This window comes from Nansenia antarctica, assembly GCF_963989245.1.
Source record: "Nansenia antarctica genome assembly, chromosome: 4".
Taxonomy (NCBI): Eukaryota; Metazoa; Chordata; class Actinopteri; order Argentiniformes; family Microstomatidae; genus Nansenia; species Nansenia antarctica.
Genome location: NC_137689.1, coordinates 37989883 through 38007082, shown reverse-complemented (window position 1 = coordinate 38007082; position 17200 = coordinate 37989883). Strand labels below are relative to the sequence as shown.

Sequence of the window (17200 nt, the reverse complement as noted above, 5' to 3'; positions counted from 1 at the left end):
AATTGTCGTTGATTGTCTGTAAACAATCTACAGAACATGAGTTTCTTAAAAAACTGTATTTATAAGCTATATTCCATGAATCATTATATTTAATTGTAGATGAGAATTGGTTCCACTATTATCTTATTTGTAGCATGGACGAGTAAAAGCAATATGGCAGAAACTGAACCTAGCAATCAGTAGTCATTTAAGATCAGTGAAATGATAAGCGCTATTTCAGAATATTCAGACAGGGCCAATTACAAACAAACCGGGCTCACGGGTTCTGGTACGCTATGGTACGGTAGGTTCTGGTACGCTACAGGACGGTAGTGGAGAAGTGCCATTACACCCTCCGTGCCTCTCTGAACAGGTGAGCCACCTGTTTAACGCCCGGTCACAGTTCACATTAGGAGTGGGAATCACAGGGTGTCACAGCTCCGCCCCTGGCTCATCAGCCGTCTATCAGTGGTGCCAGGTGTGGCCGATTAAGACCGCGACTGGCTCCTACTTAAGCTCTGCTCCTGCTTCCAGTCAACGCCAGATCGTAGCCATTTAATGGTTGGTTCCAGTGTTCGTTCCCTCTACTCTAGTTCTTTACCCGTTACCCTAGCCTAACCTTATTCGCCCTGTTCCCCGTTAAGGATTCCCTGCCTGACGACCTCCTGCCTGCCTGACTACCCTGCTCCCTGCCTGATCCCTGCCTGCCTAATACTATTCCTCCTGCCTGACCCCCCTGCCTGCCGACCACTCCACCTGCCTGACCCCCAGCCTGTCTACCGACCACTCCGCCTGCCTGACCTCCTGCCTGTCTGCCGACCACTCCGCCTGCCTGACCCCCTGCCTGTCTGCCGACCACTCCGCCTGCCTGACCCCCTGCCTGTCTGACTACCTGCCTACCTGCCTGACCCCCTGCCTGTCTGACTACCTGCCTACCTGCCTGACCCCCTGCCTATTCTACCTACCCCCAGCCTGCTTCCCCTGACACCCCTACCCTACAATAAATCACTATTATTGTTGTACTACCTGTTCTCCGTTGTCTGCTTCTGGGTTCCGCCCTCTGGTCGTGACAGTACGATCTGGCCATGTCGAACCCAGCAGACATCGAGACAGTCCGTCAGATGGTCAACAGTTATTACACCGTGTTGGAGAAACACGACTCCCTCCTACAGGAGATAGTGGGGAGGCTCCGTGACATGAAAACAACTCTGACCAGTTTCCAGGGCACGGGAGTAACCGCCGCTGCTAATGCTACACCGACCGCCCCCCAGCTCCTGCCCGCTCCAGTGATCCGAGAGCCCCGGGTCCCCACGCCGGATCGTTACGACGGCAAACAGGGTTGCTGCCGTTCTTTCCTCATGCAGTGTGAGCTAGTGATGGAACAACAGCCTACGTCCTTCTCCACAGACCGGGGTCGGGTTTGCCTGGTAATCGGTCTCCTCCGTGGGGCCGCTCTGGAGTGGGCGTCGGCGCTGTGGGAGAGACGGGACCCGTTCACTGCTTCCTACGCAGCTTTCTCCGGTGAGATGAGGAAAATATTATATCACCCGATCCGGGGACAGGACGCTTCCAAACGCCTCCTCGCCCTCCGTCAAGGCACTCAGAGTGTAGCTGACTATGCTATTAGTTTCCGCACCCTGGCAGCGGAGAGTGGGTGGAACGACGCAGCCCTCGTCGCGGCGTTCACCGGTGGACTCGCTGAGACCATCAAGGACGAGCTGGTGTCACATCTCGAGTCCTCCGACCTGGATGGATTAATCTCCCTGGCTATCAGAGTGGATAATCGCCTATCAGAACGGAGACAGGAACGCGGAAGTCGTCCCCCCGTTAGCTTCGTCACCCGGCGTGCTTCGTCTTTTCTAGACCCAATTAATTATTCTCACCCTTTTCAGCCCAACGTCACTCCTAGAGAGGAGACGTACTCCGTCCCCGAACCTATGCAGCTTGGTCGGATGCGTCTCAGCCAGGAAGAGCGCCGCCGGCGTTTTGAGAACAACAGCTGCCTTTACTGTGGGGAGCTCGGTCATTACCTCTCCACCTGTCCCACTCGGCCGTTAAACCAGCAGGCTCGTCAGGAGAGGGGAGGACCCTAACGAGCCGTTCTGCCATCTCTGCCTCTCCCCGCATCCGGACCCAGCTCAACGCCACTATCACCGTTAAAGGTCAGTCCACTGTGTTCCCCGCCCTCATTGACTCTGGTGCTGATGGTAATTTTATGGATGTGTCTCTGGTGGATCAGTTAGGTCTCTCCACCAGTCCCCTAGACGTGCCCCTAGAGGCCATCGCTTTGGATGGCAGGCTCCTCGCCAAGGTCACTGATAGGACAGAGCCTGTGTCTATGTTACTGTCCGGCAATCACAAGGAGGAGGTGAGTTTTTTCATTAAGTGTACTCCCCATGCTCCCATTGTTCTGGGTCACCCCTGGCTGGCCAGACATAACCCCAACATCAACTGGGCCCACGCCAGGGTACATAGTTGGAGCCTCGAATGTCATGCCGCCTGCCTCCGGTCCGCTGTGTCTACCTCTGCTTCCCTCCAGGCGCCCAGACCAGAGGTCCCTGACCTGTCTTCTATTCCGCCAGAGTATCAGGACCTCCAGCAAGTGTTTTGTAAACAGCTAGCCCTTTCCCTACCCCCTCATCGGCCCTATGATTGCGCCATTGACTTGCTGCCCGGAGCACCCCTTCCTAGCAGCCGCCTGTACAGCATCTCTAAACCCGAACGGGAGGCCATGGAGTGTTACATCAATGACTCCCTGGCTGCTGGCCTCATCCGTCCCTCCTCCTCACCCGTGGGCGCTGGTTTCTTTTTTGTTGTTAAAAAGGACAAGACTCTGCGGCCCTGCATAGATTACAGGGGGCTTAATAACATTACCATCAAAAATTCTTACCCTTTACCCCTCATGAACTCTGCTTTCGATTCTCTCCAGGGAGCCACAGTGTTCACGAAGCTCGACCTCCGCAACGCCTACCACCTGGTTCGTATACGAGAGGGGGATGAGTGGAAAACAGGGTTCAACACCCCTTTAGGCCATTTTGAATACCTGGTCATGCCTTTTGGCCTCACTAATGCCCCTGCTGTGTTTCAGGCCTTAGTCAACGATGTCCTCAGGGACATGATAGGCCTTTTTGTTTTTGTGTACCTCGATGACATTTTAATTTTTTCAAGGGACCCAGTCACCCATGTCCAGCATGTCCATCGGGTGCTCCAGCGTCTCCTCGAGAACCGGCTTTTTGTTAAGAGGGAGAAGTGCGAATTCCATGTCCCGTCGGTATCATTCCTGGGTTACATCGTCTCCAATGGACAGGTGAGGATGGACCCCGCTAAGGTGGTAGTCCTGGAGTGGCCCGTCCCCAGTAACCGTAAGCAGCTCCAGAGATTTTTTTATTTTTACTTTATTGCAGGACTTTACATTACATTTCACAAGTTCATTTCACACACTTTACAAGTTTTCTTCACTTGTTTAAGTTCATCCTGCATCATTTTTGTTTGTTTTTTTATTTTTTATAAAGAAAACAAGAAATAAAGAAAATAAAGAATAGAGACTAAGGAGAAAATATAGAAAAAGAAGAGAGAAATTATAGGGATAGACATAGAAAAGTAAGAGACAAAGGGAGGGGGTGGGAGGGGTGGGATCGGGGCGGGGGGGGGCTTCCTTCCTACTCATTCATTCGGTCCATTTACTCCAGTTCATAATGAATTGCTCTTCACGGCCTCCCACTTTGCAAGTAATTCTTTCCATTTCTTTTATCTCTTCAACAGTTTTTTTCCAATTATTAACAGATGGTGGGTTTAAGTCCAACCATTTACGTGTGATTTGCTTTAAAGCCGCGATACGTAGTATGGTGTACAAATATTTATCTCCCTCTCTGTATATATCTAATGGAATAAGACCGAGTATAATATTGACTGGATGTATAGGATTTTGTAAGGTAAATGTATTTTTTTATTTTTACTTGAACTGCCTCCCAAAACCTTTTCAATTTAGGACATGTATAGAAAATGTGTGTGTGATTGGCTTCCCGTTCCGTACATTTCCTCCAGCATTCTGCATTGCCTGTTGGCCTATATTTTGACAACATTTTCGGTGTTAGGAAGATCTTCATATTTATTTTCCAAGCAAATTCTTTCCAGAATTTTGATTGTGTTGTCTTAAATATTCTTTTGCATGCTTCTTTCCAATCGTCATCCGTAATTGTTATTGCTAATTCGTTTTCCCATTTTTCTTTAGTGTTATCTTCTTGTATCTTGATTTCTTGCATGATTTTGTAAATTTTTGAGATTTTTGTCTTTTCACTGTTTCTATTTTTGATCAGATATTCCATTAGTATATGTGATCTTTGTTCCTGTCTCCTCTGCTGTGTTATAAGGTAGCTTCTAATTTGTAAGTACTTAAAAAAATGGCTATTACTTATATTAAATGTATTAACTAAGGTTTCAAATGAGTCTATCATGTCATTTGTAACCATCTGTGAGTACACCTGTAGTCCCTTCCTAGTCCATTCTTCTAATATTTTGTCTGTTTTATTAGGTAAAAAGTCTGGGTCACTGGCTATCTCTCTCAAATAAATACATTTGTCATCACATTTATACATTTTACGAATAGTTTTCCAATTTTTGAGGGTATTTTCTATGCATCTGTTATTTCCACTATATTTTTGAATATCCTTTAGACTCAGAAAAGGTAATGTTCCTATTGATATTGATATTGCTTGTTTTTCTATGTCTTTCCATTTGGTTTGAACCAAGTTATTCATCCATTTCATTATTGTATCTATTTGAGTTGCATGGAAATAGGACTTTAGATCAGGGAAATTAAACCCTCCTTTTTCTCTGGTTTGAGTTAGTATACTAAGTTTTTTCCGTTTACTTTTGTAGTTCCAAATGAAATTTGAGAGCATTGTATTCCATTTTTTGAAGCTACGCTGTGGAATGGGAACTGGTAATGTTTGAAATAAAAACAGAAACTGTGGGAGGATCATCATTTTGACGCTTTCTACTCTACTCATTAAGGATTCAGGTGTTATCTTCCATCTATTAAGATCTTCTCGTATTTTATTTTCAAGGGCTTGATAATTGTCGGTGTATAATGTTGTTATATCTCCAGTAAGGTAGATTCCTAAATATTTGATTTTCTTTGCATCCCATTTCAACTTGTATTTTTCCTTAATTTCCGAATCTATCTGTTCTCCAATTGTTAATACTTCACACTTACTTTCATTTAGTTTATAACCAGAGTGTTTACTATATTCTGTAATTGCTTCCATTAGGCTTGGTAAGGATTGGGCTGGTGATGTTAAATAAACAACCACGTCATCTGCATATAATGCCAGTTTGTGCTGTTCCTCTTTTATCGTTATGCCTTTGATGGTATTATTTTTCCTTATACTTTCTGCTAGTCCTTCCATGCATATAGCAAATATAACTGCTGAGAGTGGGTCTCCTTGTCTTGTACCTTTATAGATTGGAAATCTTCTGGATATTGTGCCATTTACTTTTACTCTTGACACTGGATTTTTATACATTCCTTGAAGCCATTTATTAAAATTCTCATGAAATCCAAAGCTTCTTACAATTTCAAACATGAATGGCCATAGCACTCTGTCAAATGCTTTTTCTGCATCCAGTGTTAAGAGTAGAAGGTTTGCACCATTGTTTTGTGCGTAGTCCATTATATTTAACGTCCTCCTTATATTATCTGACAACAGCCTACCTGGTATAAAACCACATTGGTCGCTGTCTATTATATCTGGCACGATGTCCTTTAACCTATTGGCAATAATGGCTGTTACTATTTTATGGTCCGTATTCAGTAGTGATATTGGCCTGTAAGACGAACATTCAGTAGCGTCCTTACCTTCTTTATGTATAACCGTTATTATAGATGAGTTCCAAGTAGTTGCCCAATTTCCCGTTTGTAATACAAACTTATATGCTTGTAAAAGTAGTGGTATCAATTGTTTTTGAAAAGTTTTATAAAATTCATTAGTATATCCATCATCACCTGGTGTTTTCCCCATTTTAAGATTATTTATTTGTTGTTGTATTTCATTTACTGTGATGTCCTTAATGAGCTGTTCATTTTTTGATCTTGTTACTTGCTTTAAGTTTAACTTATGTAAGAAGTCTTTCATTAGTCCCAGGTCAATGTTTCCTGTGTTTTTATAAAGGTTCTCATAATATTTTACGAATTCTTCAGCTATTTTATCCTTTTCCGTTATTGTTCCAGAGCCTTCTACAGTCTTCAATTTCGAAATGTGTGCTTTTTTAGTCTGTGTCTTAAGTCGATATGCTAGGAGTTTTAAAGACTTAGGTCCTCCATCGTAATATTTCTGTTTGGTGTATGTCATTAATTTCTCCACTTCCTCTGTACGGATTTTATCCAACTCCTTATACTTCTTTTTTAATTCATTTTTTACTATTATTTCATTTGTATTTTTTAATTTGTCTTCCAAGTGTTGTATTTGTTGTTCAAGTATTTTCTGTTTTTGTTGTGTTTGTCTTTTCTTCCATGCACAATATGATATTATCTGTCCTCGTAGTACCGCTTTAAGGCCCTCCCATATAATAGTTGGATTAGTATCTCCATTGTCATTTATCTCTATGTATTCTTTTATGGCTTTATTGATTTTTTTCAACAAAGATCTTATCTTGGAGAAGTGAGTTGTTTAATCTCCATATTTTTTCTCCTTGCTTTATATCCAAATGTATAGTTATAGATAGCATAGCATGAGCTCCAGAGATTTTTAGGGTTTGCCAATTTTTATAGGCGGTTCATCCGCAATTATAGCCGTGTCGCGGTCCCACTCACTGCTCTCACTTCCACTTCCTGTCAGTTCCGATGGACCCCCGAGGCCGAGAAGGCCTTCCTCGACCTCAAGACCCGCTTTACCTCAGCACCCATCCTGATTCAGCCGGACCCCTCCAGGCAGTTCGTGGTGGAGGTGGATGCCTCGGACATCGGGGTGGGGGCTGTCCTCTCCCAACGCTCTACGGATGGTAAGGTCCATCCCTGCGCCTTCCTGTCCCACCGTCTCTCTCCGGCGGAGAGAAACTATGAAGTGGGTAACCGTGAGCTGTTGGCCGTGAAGCTGGCGTTAGAGGAATGGAGGCATTGGCTGGAGGGCTCGGAACAACCCTTCCTCGTGTGGACAGACCACAGAAACCTGGAGTACATCCGTATGGCTAAACGGCTCAATTCCCGCCAGGCCAGATGGGCGCTGTTTTTTGGCCGTTTTAATTTTTCTCTCACTTTTAGGCCGGGATCCAGGAACGTGAAGCCCGATGCCCTGTCCCGCCTTTATGACAAGGAGAGTGAGACCAGCTCAGTGCCGGACACCATCATGCCGGCCACCTGCATGGTCGCGGCCGTCACCTGGGAAATTGAGGAGGCGGTCAGGACCGCTCAGCGGGCTCAGCCCGACCCTGGAAACGGTCCTCCTGGTCGCCTTTTCAGTGCCTTTACGGCTATCAGCCTCCCCTGTTCCCTTCCCAGGAGGAGGAGATCCTGGTCCCGTCCATCCAGGCTCACCTCCGCCGCTGCCATAGGACCTGGCATCGGGCCCGTGTCACCCTTCTTCGGGCTTCGGAGCGTTATCAACGACAGGCCAACCGTCGGCGTATCCCTGCTCCCAATTATGCCCCTGGGGACAAGGTATGGCTCTCCACTAAGGATCTACCACTTAGGACTGAATCTAGGAAATTGTCCCAGAGGTTCATTGGTCCCTTCACCATTGAGCGGGTGATCAACCCCATGGTCATGCGCCTCAAGCTTCCCCGTACCCTCCGTGTCCATCCCTCCTTCCATGTTTCCCTCCTCAAACCTGTGTCCTCCAGTCCCCTGTCTCCTCCAGTTCCCGACCCACCCCCCCCCAGGATGATTGATGACCTCCCTGTCTACACCGTCCACCGCCTCTTGGATTCTCGTCGCCGTGGTCGAGGGTTCCAGTACCTGGTGGACTGGGAGGGCTATGGTCCTGAGGAGAGGTGCTGGGTCCCTCGGCGACAGATCCTCGACCCTACGCTCGTCCAGGACTTCCACCGCCGACACCCCGGCAAGCCTGGTGGTCCACCCAGAGGCGTCCGTCGGAGGGGGGATACTGTCACAGCTCCGCCCCTGGCTCATCAGCCGACTATCAGTGGTGCCAGGTGTGGCCGATTAAGACCGCGACTGGCTCCTACTTAAGCTCTGCTCCTGCTTCCAGTCAACGCCAGATCGTAGCCATTTAATGGTTGGTTCCAGTGTTCGTTCCCTCTACTCTAGTTCTTTACCCGTTACCCTAGCCTAACCCTAACAGCCTCCCTGTTCCCCGTTAAGGATTCCCTGCCTGACGACCTCCTGCCTGCCTGACTACCCTGCTCCCTGCCTGATCCCTGCCTGCCTAATACTATTCCTCCTGCCTGACCCCCCTGCCTGCCTGCCGACCACTCCGCCTGCCTGACCCCCAGCCTGTCTACCGACCACTCCGCCTGCCTGACCTCCTGCCTGTCTGCCGACCACTCCGCCTGCCTGACCCCCTGCCTGTCTGCCGACCACTCCGCCTGCCTGACCCCCTGCCTGTCTGACTACCTGCCTACCTGCCTGACCCCCTGCCTGTCTGACTACCTGCCTACCCGCCTGACCCCCTGCCTATTCTACCTACCCCCAGCCTGCTTCCCCTGACACCCCTACCCTACAATAAATCACTATTATTGTTGTACTACCTGTTCTCCGTTGTCTGCTTCTGGGTTCCGCCCTCTGGTCGTGACACAGGGTAACTAACAATACCATAACCTTGCGATATTTTGCCCTGATACCGATTCTGCGATAATCGATACATAGTTAGACAATTCATCAACGATACATCACAATATCTGAACAAAAAGAACCATTAGGTTTTTTTATTCATTCAGTTTGTTGTCACTGGTTGTGAACAATGAAACAAACAATAAATTTGGCCAAGCCTACATCTTTCTTACTAGCTTAGTGTCTCTAACATACACTGACTGCCACTTGTCCATGTGTGCCTGCCATCATTCATACAAAATAAAGTGCCAAAAGGCCGAACTGCCCAGAAAGCTGGAGTTAAAGTGTTTAAAGGAAAGTCTGCTGGTTTTGGCAAGCCTAACGTTGCCTGCAACCTGTATACACACAGGCTGTATACACAGCGCATCTCCCATTGGATTATGAGGGCCATTATTGAGGCTTACAATTATGGAGGATTGCAATCCCCTGTGGGGATCCAGGCACACTCCATCTGCTGGCTGCAACTAATCTTGCTGCATTACAATCAACATGAATAATTCATTAACTCAAAAAGAAATCATGACTGATAAATAAATGCTTCTATTCCTCATGCTGCCTGTGAAAGAGGCTTATGACCCATCCCTCCCATCAAGGCAGTTAGATCACCTTCATTACCTGCCTGTCACTAACTTTAAAATAAAACTCCCATCTCGAAATGTTTCTGGAAAGCCATGTACCAGTCGTTCCACTTCCCGATCGATGCATAAGTCTTTGTTTTCGCCACAGTTAGCTGTATTCCCTACACTGCCTCCAACTGCTCATTCATGCTTTTCATCCTTTCTCTCACTTTCTCTCCCCTCTTCAGCAGCAGGCATATTAAATATACATGACATCATGTGGCTATCAACATGTTTATCTCCAAAATGTCAGCACTTCAAATTGTTCATGAACATTTCAAATGGCAAATGGAAAGTGGATGGGAAGCATCATGCATTTGTGATGGCTTGTGTCAGTCTTGGCACAAATGCCTCCAACATTAATATTACGCAACTTTAATTTCCAAGAGTATTGCTCCTGACCTTGGTTGTATACTGGGTCTTGACAAATGTAACAGTCACAGAGTTATTTGAATGACATGGTCACTGATTCCTGAGGGTAGTGAGGTGGTTGAGATGTTTAATATACCTTACTTTACATTAACCCATACCACTGTTACCCACCCCAACCATCCTATGCTCAGTACACTATGATCTGTACAGTTTGTTCAGGTTTCTGTTGACTCCAAAGGGGTCATATACACATAATATGATGTAAAACGTGACACGGTCTGGTGAAAAGGTCCGCATGTCCGCAATTCTCAAGTCACGCAAACGACCAAAAAGTTATTTTAAAAATAATATGTGTTGAAGTGCCCACTCAATATAACAAACAACTGTTTTAGGATAGTTCAATACTATAATTTGTGAATTGGATTCACTGTATCGTCTGCTGTAGGCTACTGGGTAAGTGATACATGGCTTGTAAACAAACGTATGCTTTAGGACGTGTTCAAAAGCAAGGACTGTGTGATCATCTAATTATATGTAATTATGTATTGTTAGCATGTTGTGATGTGCTAAACATGCGGTTAGTTGTTCATAGCTATGATCCTTTTAAGCTGCTTGCAACTAGTGTTTTCAAATAAGCATATCTTCTTCAACTATTTTCAGATGTGATATGAGGCATTTTTGTGTGCCTATCAAATATTGCAATAATCATTGTTTAATCTTAAACATACTTTAAACTGCCCACTTGCAGTCACCAAGGAGTGAACAAGACACTTTTAGGAGCAGGCACATACCATATATAGATTATATATATATATATATATATATATATATATATATATATATATATATATATATATATATATATATATATATATACACATACCATATATAGATTAGGTCAAGTAACAGTAACCCCCAAAAAATGGACTAAAGTGGATTAGTATATCGGCGATTGAAATAAATCAGGCGATCAGGCAACTCGGGATTGGAATTCAAGCCTCAGGTGATTCCTCGAACGAGGATCAGGCTTGTGTCATCAGTGTTCACAGAACACCAGCTTAGAAATCCTCGATATGGGCGTGTGCACGCAGACATAAAGAGCCCCGAAGAGTCGATCTGTCGAAATGAAGATACTCCACTCTGCAGGGGTCCTACATTTGCGCAGCATTCCGAATTATTGATCTTTATGAAGACGGAAAAATAAGATGTAAAATAGTGCAATACTGCCGCAAATAACAAGGCGAGGGAAATGGTTTGGCAAGAAATTGCTGACCAATTAAATGCGTAGGTCATACTAGCCCCAGTTATTGTTATATGTTCATATTTTAATAAATGAATATTACTACTGTGGTGATATCAGCAGCAGGCTACAAACCGTCACATCGCCACAATGGCCTAGTGGTATCGACCGCTGCCATAGTATTAATTCTATATTTTTAGACGGTGGTTCAAATCCCTCTTCGGACGCACTTTTTACTGCATTTCATTGTCTGAATCTAATCTAAAATCTCATCTAAAAAAGTATGTAGGCTATAAATTATGGTGCAGGCTAATTTACAAGAACTGACACGAATACAATGGTGTTTGAAGCCTTTGCATGAAGGTTTCGGTTAAATGTAAAAAAATAATAATATAAAGTCACTTAAATCAAGTCTCGAACTCGCAACCTTCGGAACTCTAGCTGGTTGCCTTAACCACTGCGCCAGCCAGACCGCTGTGACAAAAGCAATGCAAGTTCAGTGTTTCCTCCAGGATTTTTCACATTAGTGGCGGAGCTCATAAAACGCGCACTGGCGTTCAAAACAAAGACGTAATTTCACCAAAAACTAGAGGGTGGCAACAATTATAATTTCTTAAATAGCGGTTAAGTCATTAAAGCCGAGCAGGTGATTTTATATAGAAGGTAAAATACCAATATATCCTACAGCTGCAGCGGAACATGCGGAACGCGCATTACACACACACACACAGAAAGATCAATACGAAGTAGGCCTACATGACAGTACACGCACAAAACCGGCTAACGTTACTCATTAACTGTTTACACAAGTAAAATCACAGTGTGACAGTCAGATGGAGCATTCGGTAAACAACAACAAGAAGGTAATGCTATCAGTTGAGTTAAAGAAAACCAACTCTTACCTTTGAGGACACCAACATGAGCCCTGCTTACCCGTACCTCCGCCGTTCTGTTCGTGGTGATTTTAGAGGCAATAGATTATTTTTGCCCCGCGCATATTGCTATGAATAGTTCGAAGCTAGGTGCTTGCACGTTAGGTGCGAGAATGCTCAGTTAACCCATTAGCGGGAACATTATTTGTTTCACAAAATAGGCTGATTTAATTGACCGTGAACATCAGAGACATACATTACGAATGTTCATTTAAAATACTCTATACTGAGCACTGGTATAAGAACATGAACCAGAGAACAGCAGTAAATGCAATAAACCACAGTCGTCGCTGATGATGTTGCATTTTCGATTAGGATACATTTACGGGATTAAAGGGACCGGCGACGGGCGAAGAGAGAAATCCAAATGTCCCGCTAAATTCAGACCAATCACAAAACTGTTTTGAAAGCGCATCGCCTCGCTTGGTGCCTCGCACCAAAACAGCGCCTGTTGAGAGCGATTCAGTCTTGATTGCAGTGCGAACACAAACGACGAGGTTAATTGCAACATTGTAACATATTGTAACTAACTACGCCCTAAATCGTAACGAAATGTAGGTCTGGAAGCGGCCTAAATCTAGCTTCAATCTGCTTTTTTTCTGTTCTCCGGTCATAATAACTCGCTGCCTTTCTGCGCAGCCTGAATCAAAGTGGTCTGTCTGAATCAATTAGTGGCGGAGGAAATTCATTAATGGCGGCCCGCCACGAATAAATGCATATAGAGGAAACACTGAAGTTGATAGACATACCTATTTATTTTATTTTATGTTTTACACTTTAATTTATTTATATATCGATCTATCTGTCTATCACAATTTCAAAATATCAGGTTATCTATCACACGATCAAACTATCTATCTATTGATCGATCACACTTTCAAATGATCAAATGATCTATCTATCACACAGTCAAACTATCTATCTATCTATCTCGTGTGAAGTGGGAACTAATATTTCCTAAAAGACACTTGAGGAACTGTCGTTCGGGATGTAGTTTCCGCCTGTGAGCCTTTTTTGACGCACGCATTACCTTAGACAGCCTGTAAGTCTGCTCGGGACCAGAATTACTCAAAAGGATATGTTGCATAGCAACCAAGCAGTGAATTATTTGAGCCACATTGATGGAACCGACCGCAAGCTTATTTAAACCTGGATCAGAGTTAATCGCTTGGATCAGAGTTAATCTCGCTTAGTGGAACGGCCCCTTGCAGTATCAGACATTGTCTTTGCTGTTGTTTCTCCCCAAGAACACCGCTGGTTGAGCCCCTCAACCAGGTCTCGGGGTGTTAAAAGGGTAGCCCCTCGGCCCCGAGCCTGGTGGAGTGGAGAGGAAACAACAACCCATACACCGAAAAAGTAACAGTGAAGACCAGTTTAACTCTAGGATATAGGAGCCTTGCCTAGTGGTCAGCAATGGTCAGCAGAGCAGAACAGCATGGACACAGGATAGAACCATGTAGAGGAAACAATGTCAGTATTGTAAGTTACGATGGACAGATGTAAAGCTATTCCCTCTCTGTGAACAAGTATACAGTGGGGAGAACAAGTATTTGATACACTGCTGATTTTGCATGTTTTCCCACTTAGAAAGAATGTAGAGGTCTGTAATTTTTATCATAGGTACACTTCAACTGTGAGAGACAGAATCTAAAAAAAAATCCAGAAAATCAAATTGTATGATTTTAAAGTAATTAATTTACATTTTATTGCATGAAATAAGTATTTGATACATCAGAAAAACAGAACTTAATATTTGGTAAAGAAACCTTTGTTTGCAATTACAGAGATCAGACGTTTCCTGTAGTTCTTGACCAGGTTTGCACACACTGCAGCAGGGATTTGGGCCCACTCCTCCATACAGATCTTCTCCAGATCCTTCAGGTTTCGGGGCTGTCGCTGGGCAACACGGACTTTCAGCTCCCTCCAAAGATTTTCTATTGGGTTCAGGTCTGGAGACTGGCTAGGCCACTCCAGGACCTTGAGATGCTTCTTACGGAGCCACTCCTTAGTTGCCCTGGCTGTGTGTTTCGGGTTGTTGTCATGCTGGAAGACCCAGCCACGACCCATCTTCAATGCTCTTACTGAGGGAAGGAGGTTATTGGCCAAGATCTCGCGCTACTTGGCCCCATCCATCCTCCCCTCAATACGGTGCATTCGTCCTGTCCCCTTTGCAGAAAAGCATCCCCAAAGAATGATGTTTCCACCTCCATGCTTCACGGTTGGGATGGTGTTCTTGGGGTTGTACTCATCCTTCTTCTTCCTCCAAACACGGCGAGTGGAGTTTATGCCAAAAAGCTCTATTTTGGTCTCATCAGACCACATGACCTTCTTCCATTCCTCCTCTGGATCATCCAGATGATCATTGGCAAACCTCAGACGGGCCTGGACATGCGCTGGCTTGAGCAGGGGGACCTTGCGTGCGCTACAGGATTTTAATCCCTGACGGCGTAGTGTGTTACTGATAGTTTTCTTTGAGACTGTGGTCCCAGCTCTCTTCAGGTCATTGACCAGGTCCTGCCGTGTAGTTCTGGGCTGATCCCTCACCTTTCTTATGAGCCCCAGACCGAGGGAGATTGACCGTCATCTTAAATTTCTTCCATTTTCTAATAATTGCGCCAACAGTTGTTGCCTTCTCACCAAGCTGCTTCCCTATTGTCCTGTAGCCCATCCCAGCCTTGTGCAGGTCTACAATTTTGTCCCTGATGTCCTTAGAAAGCTCTTTGGTCTTGCCCATTGTGGAGAGGTTGGGGTCTGATTGATTGAGTGTGTGGAGAGGGGTCTTTTATAAAGGTAACAAGTTCAAACAGGTGCAGTTAATACAGGTAATGAGTGGAGAATAGGAGGGCTTCTTAAAGAAAAACTAACAGGTCTGTGAGAGCCGGAATTATTACTGGGTGGTAGGTGATCAAATACTTATTTCATACAATAAAATGCACATTAATTATTTAAAAGTCATACAATGTGATTTTCTGGATTTTTGTTTTAGATTCCGTCTCTCACAGTTGAAGTGTACCTATGATAAAAATTACAGACCTCTACATTCTTTCTAAGTGGGAAAACCTGCAAAATCAGCAGTGTATCAAATACTTGTTCTCCCCACTATAAGCTATATAAGCTAAGTAACTTCCATCAGTACATCGCTCGGTCGCTCTATGCCGCTGCCACACCTACCAGAGAACGCAGCCAGGATGTTCCTACACTCCATGATATTCTCACACATTGAGTACTGTATGTCCAGCTGGTCATGTGCATGTACCACAACGCTCAGACCTTTAGAGTCCCTTTACAAGAAAGCCCTTAAGGCTTTTGACAAAAAGAAGCTGTCCTACCATCATTGCAAAATCCTAGTAAAACACAAGTTCCTAAGCTTTAACAGTCTAACATCCTTTAAAGTAGCCTGCCTAGTGTCTACAAGTCTCTGAATGGCCTTGCGCCCCCTCCACTTGGAGAGTTCTTTAAGAGGAGAGATGCCAGCTCGACCCGGACCACTCGTGCCACTGCTCGTGGTGACTGTGAGGTACCCCGGAGACGCACCACCTTCAGCCAAGCGGCTCTGTCCCTCATATAGCTCCTTCAAAACCCAGCTGAGACGATGGTTGGAGCAAAACCAAACCTGCACACACCTCTAACCCTGCTAGACTAGGGATCAGTTAGGTTAGGCTAAATCAGGTTAGGGCTTGTTGTGTCGTCATATGACCTACTGTGATGCATGTTAGGCTAGATGCCTTAGGTTAGATTGTATTTTAGCTACTGTATTTTTGTGTTTATTTTAATCATGAATGTATCTATATGATGTGTTTATTTTAGCCCATAACCTGATTTTTTCCATTAGGAAATGTAGCCCTGTTACATTCCATTTAAGTGTTCATTAATGTACTATGTCCCCCTTGAACAAATAAATTAACAATTAAAAAAACAGCATGCTGCCTTGGAAACATCTGTACAGAGAATGTAACCCAGATTTGCATAAGTCAATGATTATGATTCAACCTTCTCTCTGAGTGATCAATGTCATCTCCGACCACCTGACTAAGGAGGACAAAATCTCCTTATAACAAGATGCATGACACATCATTTGAAAGCTTACAATCTACACTTTCATAATCTGGAAAAAAATGAAAAATGACCTTGCCCTACTTGGGGACTTTCACCAGACACTGTCCCATGTGAAAAGCTAAAAGGAAATCTGTTGAAAATCTGCAACCACTTGTGAAATCCATGTTGAAGTTCCAAACAACAACTTCCTCCTTAGTGATAATATAACCCCCCGAAAATGGACTTGCAGTATCAGACATTGTCTTTGCTGTCGTTTCTCCCCAAGAACACCCCTAGCCATTGGTGTTCTTTGGGGTACATACCATACCGAGTGTCAGGTACGACACCCCATTTTTGAAAGCGCTTTCGCGGGACCAAAAACGATTTTGTAATATTAAACATTACGACCATTAAACAGCTTTTGGAAAGCTTGAAGGTTACATATTGCACCTTTTAAAGCGGCAATTCTAACAGGACTTCTCTTAGTCAATACAGGTTGAAATCCCATTCATGAATTAGAGAGGCTGCCTATGGTGTTTGATGCAGATTTCTACATGAAATGTCAAGACATACATTTGCTGAGACACAATACATTTAACCGTAACCCATTCTTCAACAGTGTTATCCTACCCAATAACCCGATAGTTTATAGCAGGCATGGGCAAACTACGGCCCGCCGGCCATATGCGGCCTGTTAGGCTTTTTAAATCGGCCCGTCGAATATTGGTACAAAATTGTCAAAATTATAGTAAAGACCGCATTCATTTAGGCTTTTTCCTGCAATACCCGGCGTCTCAGTTGTTCCCACTAGATGGCGCACTCCAGACCCAACTGACCTTTGCTGGAGTCTGGTCTATCCTCTCACGTGGAACAAGTTAACCAATCACAGCGAGGAGTTTCTCACTTTGTACTTTTGGTTTGCTCCGCTAATGTTACAGAGTTGGCTAGTTAACCCACATCACATCAGCCAAAGTAGTGATTAATATAATTCCACAAATGGATACTACTTCATTTCCAATCATAGTTAGCTAGATTACTTACTTAGCTAGCTTACTTACTTATCAAATGTACATTTTGTGATATAGATGCATCGCGCCATCAGCAGGGAGAGAGCCCGCACCGCAGAGTGCATAAGACCTGAATATCGTTACTACTAAATATCATTCCACAACTGGATACTACTTCATTTCCAATCATAGTTAGCTAGCTTACTTACTTAGCTAGACTTATCAAATGCACA

At 44.4% G+C, this 17200-nt stretch overlaps 1 protein-coding gene across 1 annotated transcript in view; it reads right to left on the bottom strand.

Moving 5' to 3' along the window:
- The window catches only part of slc2a9l2 (solute carrier family 2 member 9, like 2), a 301840-nt gene that overhangs the window by 156522 nt on the left and 128118 nt on the right, over positions 1 to 17200 (bottom strand). The window lies entirely within an intron of this gene.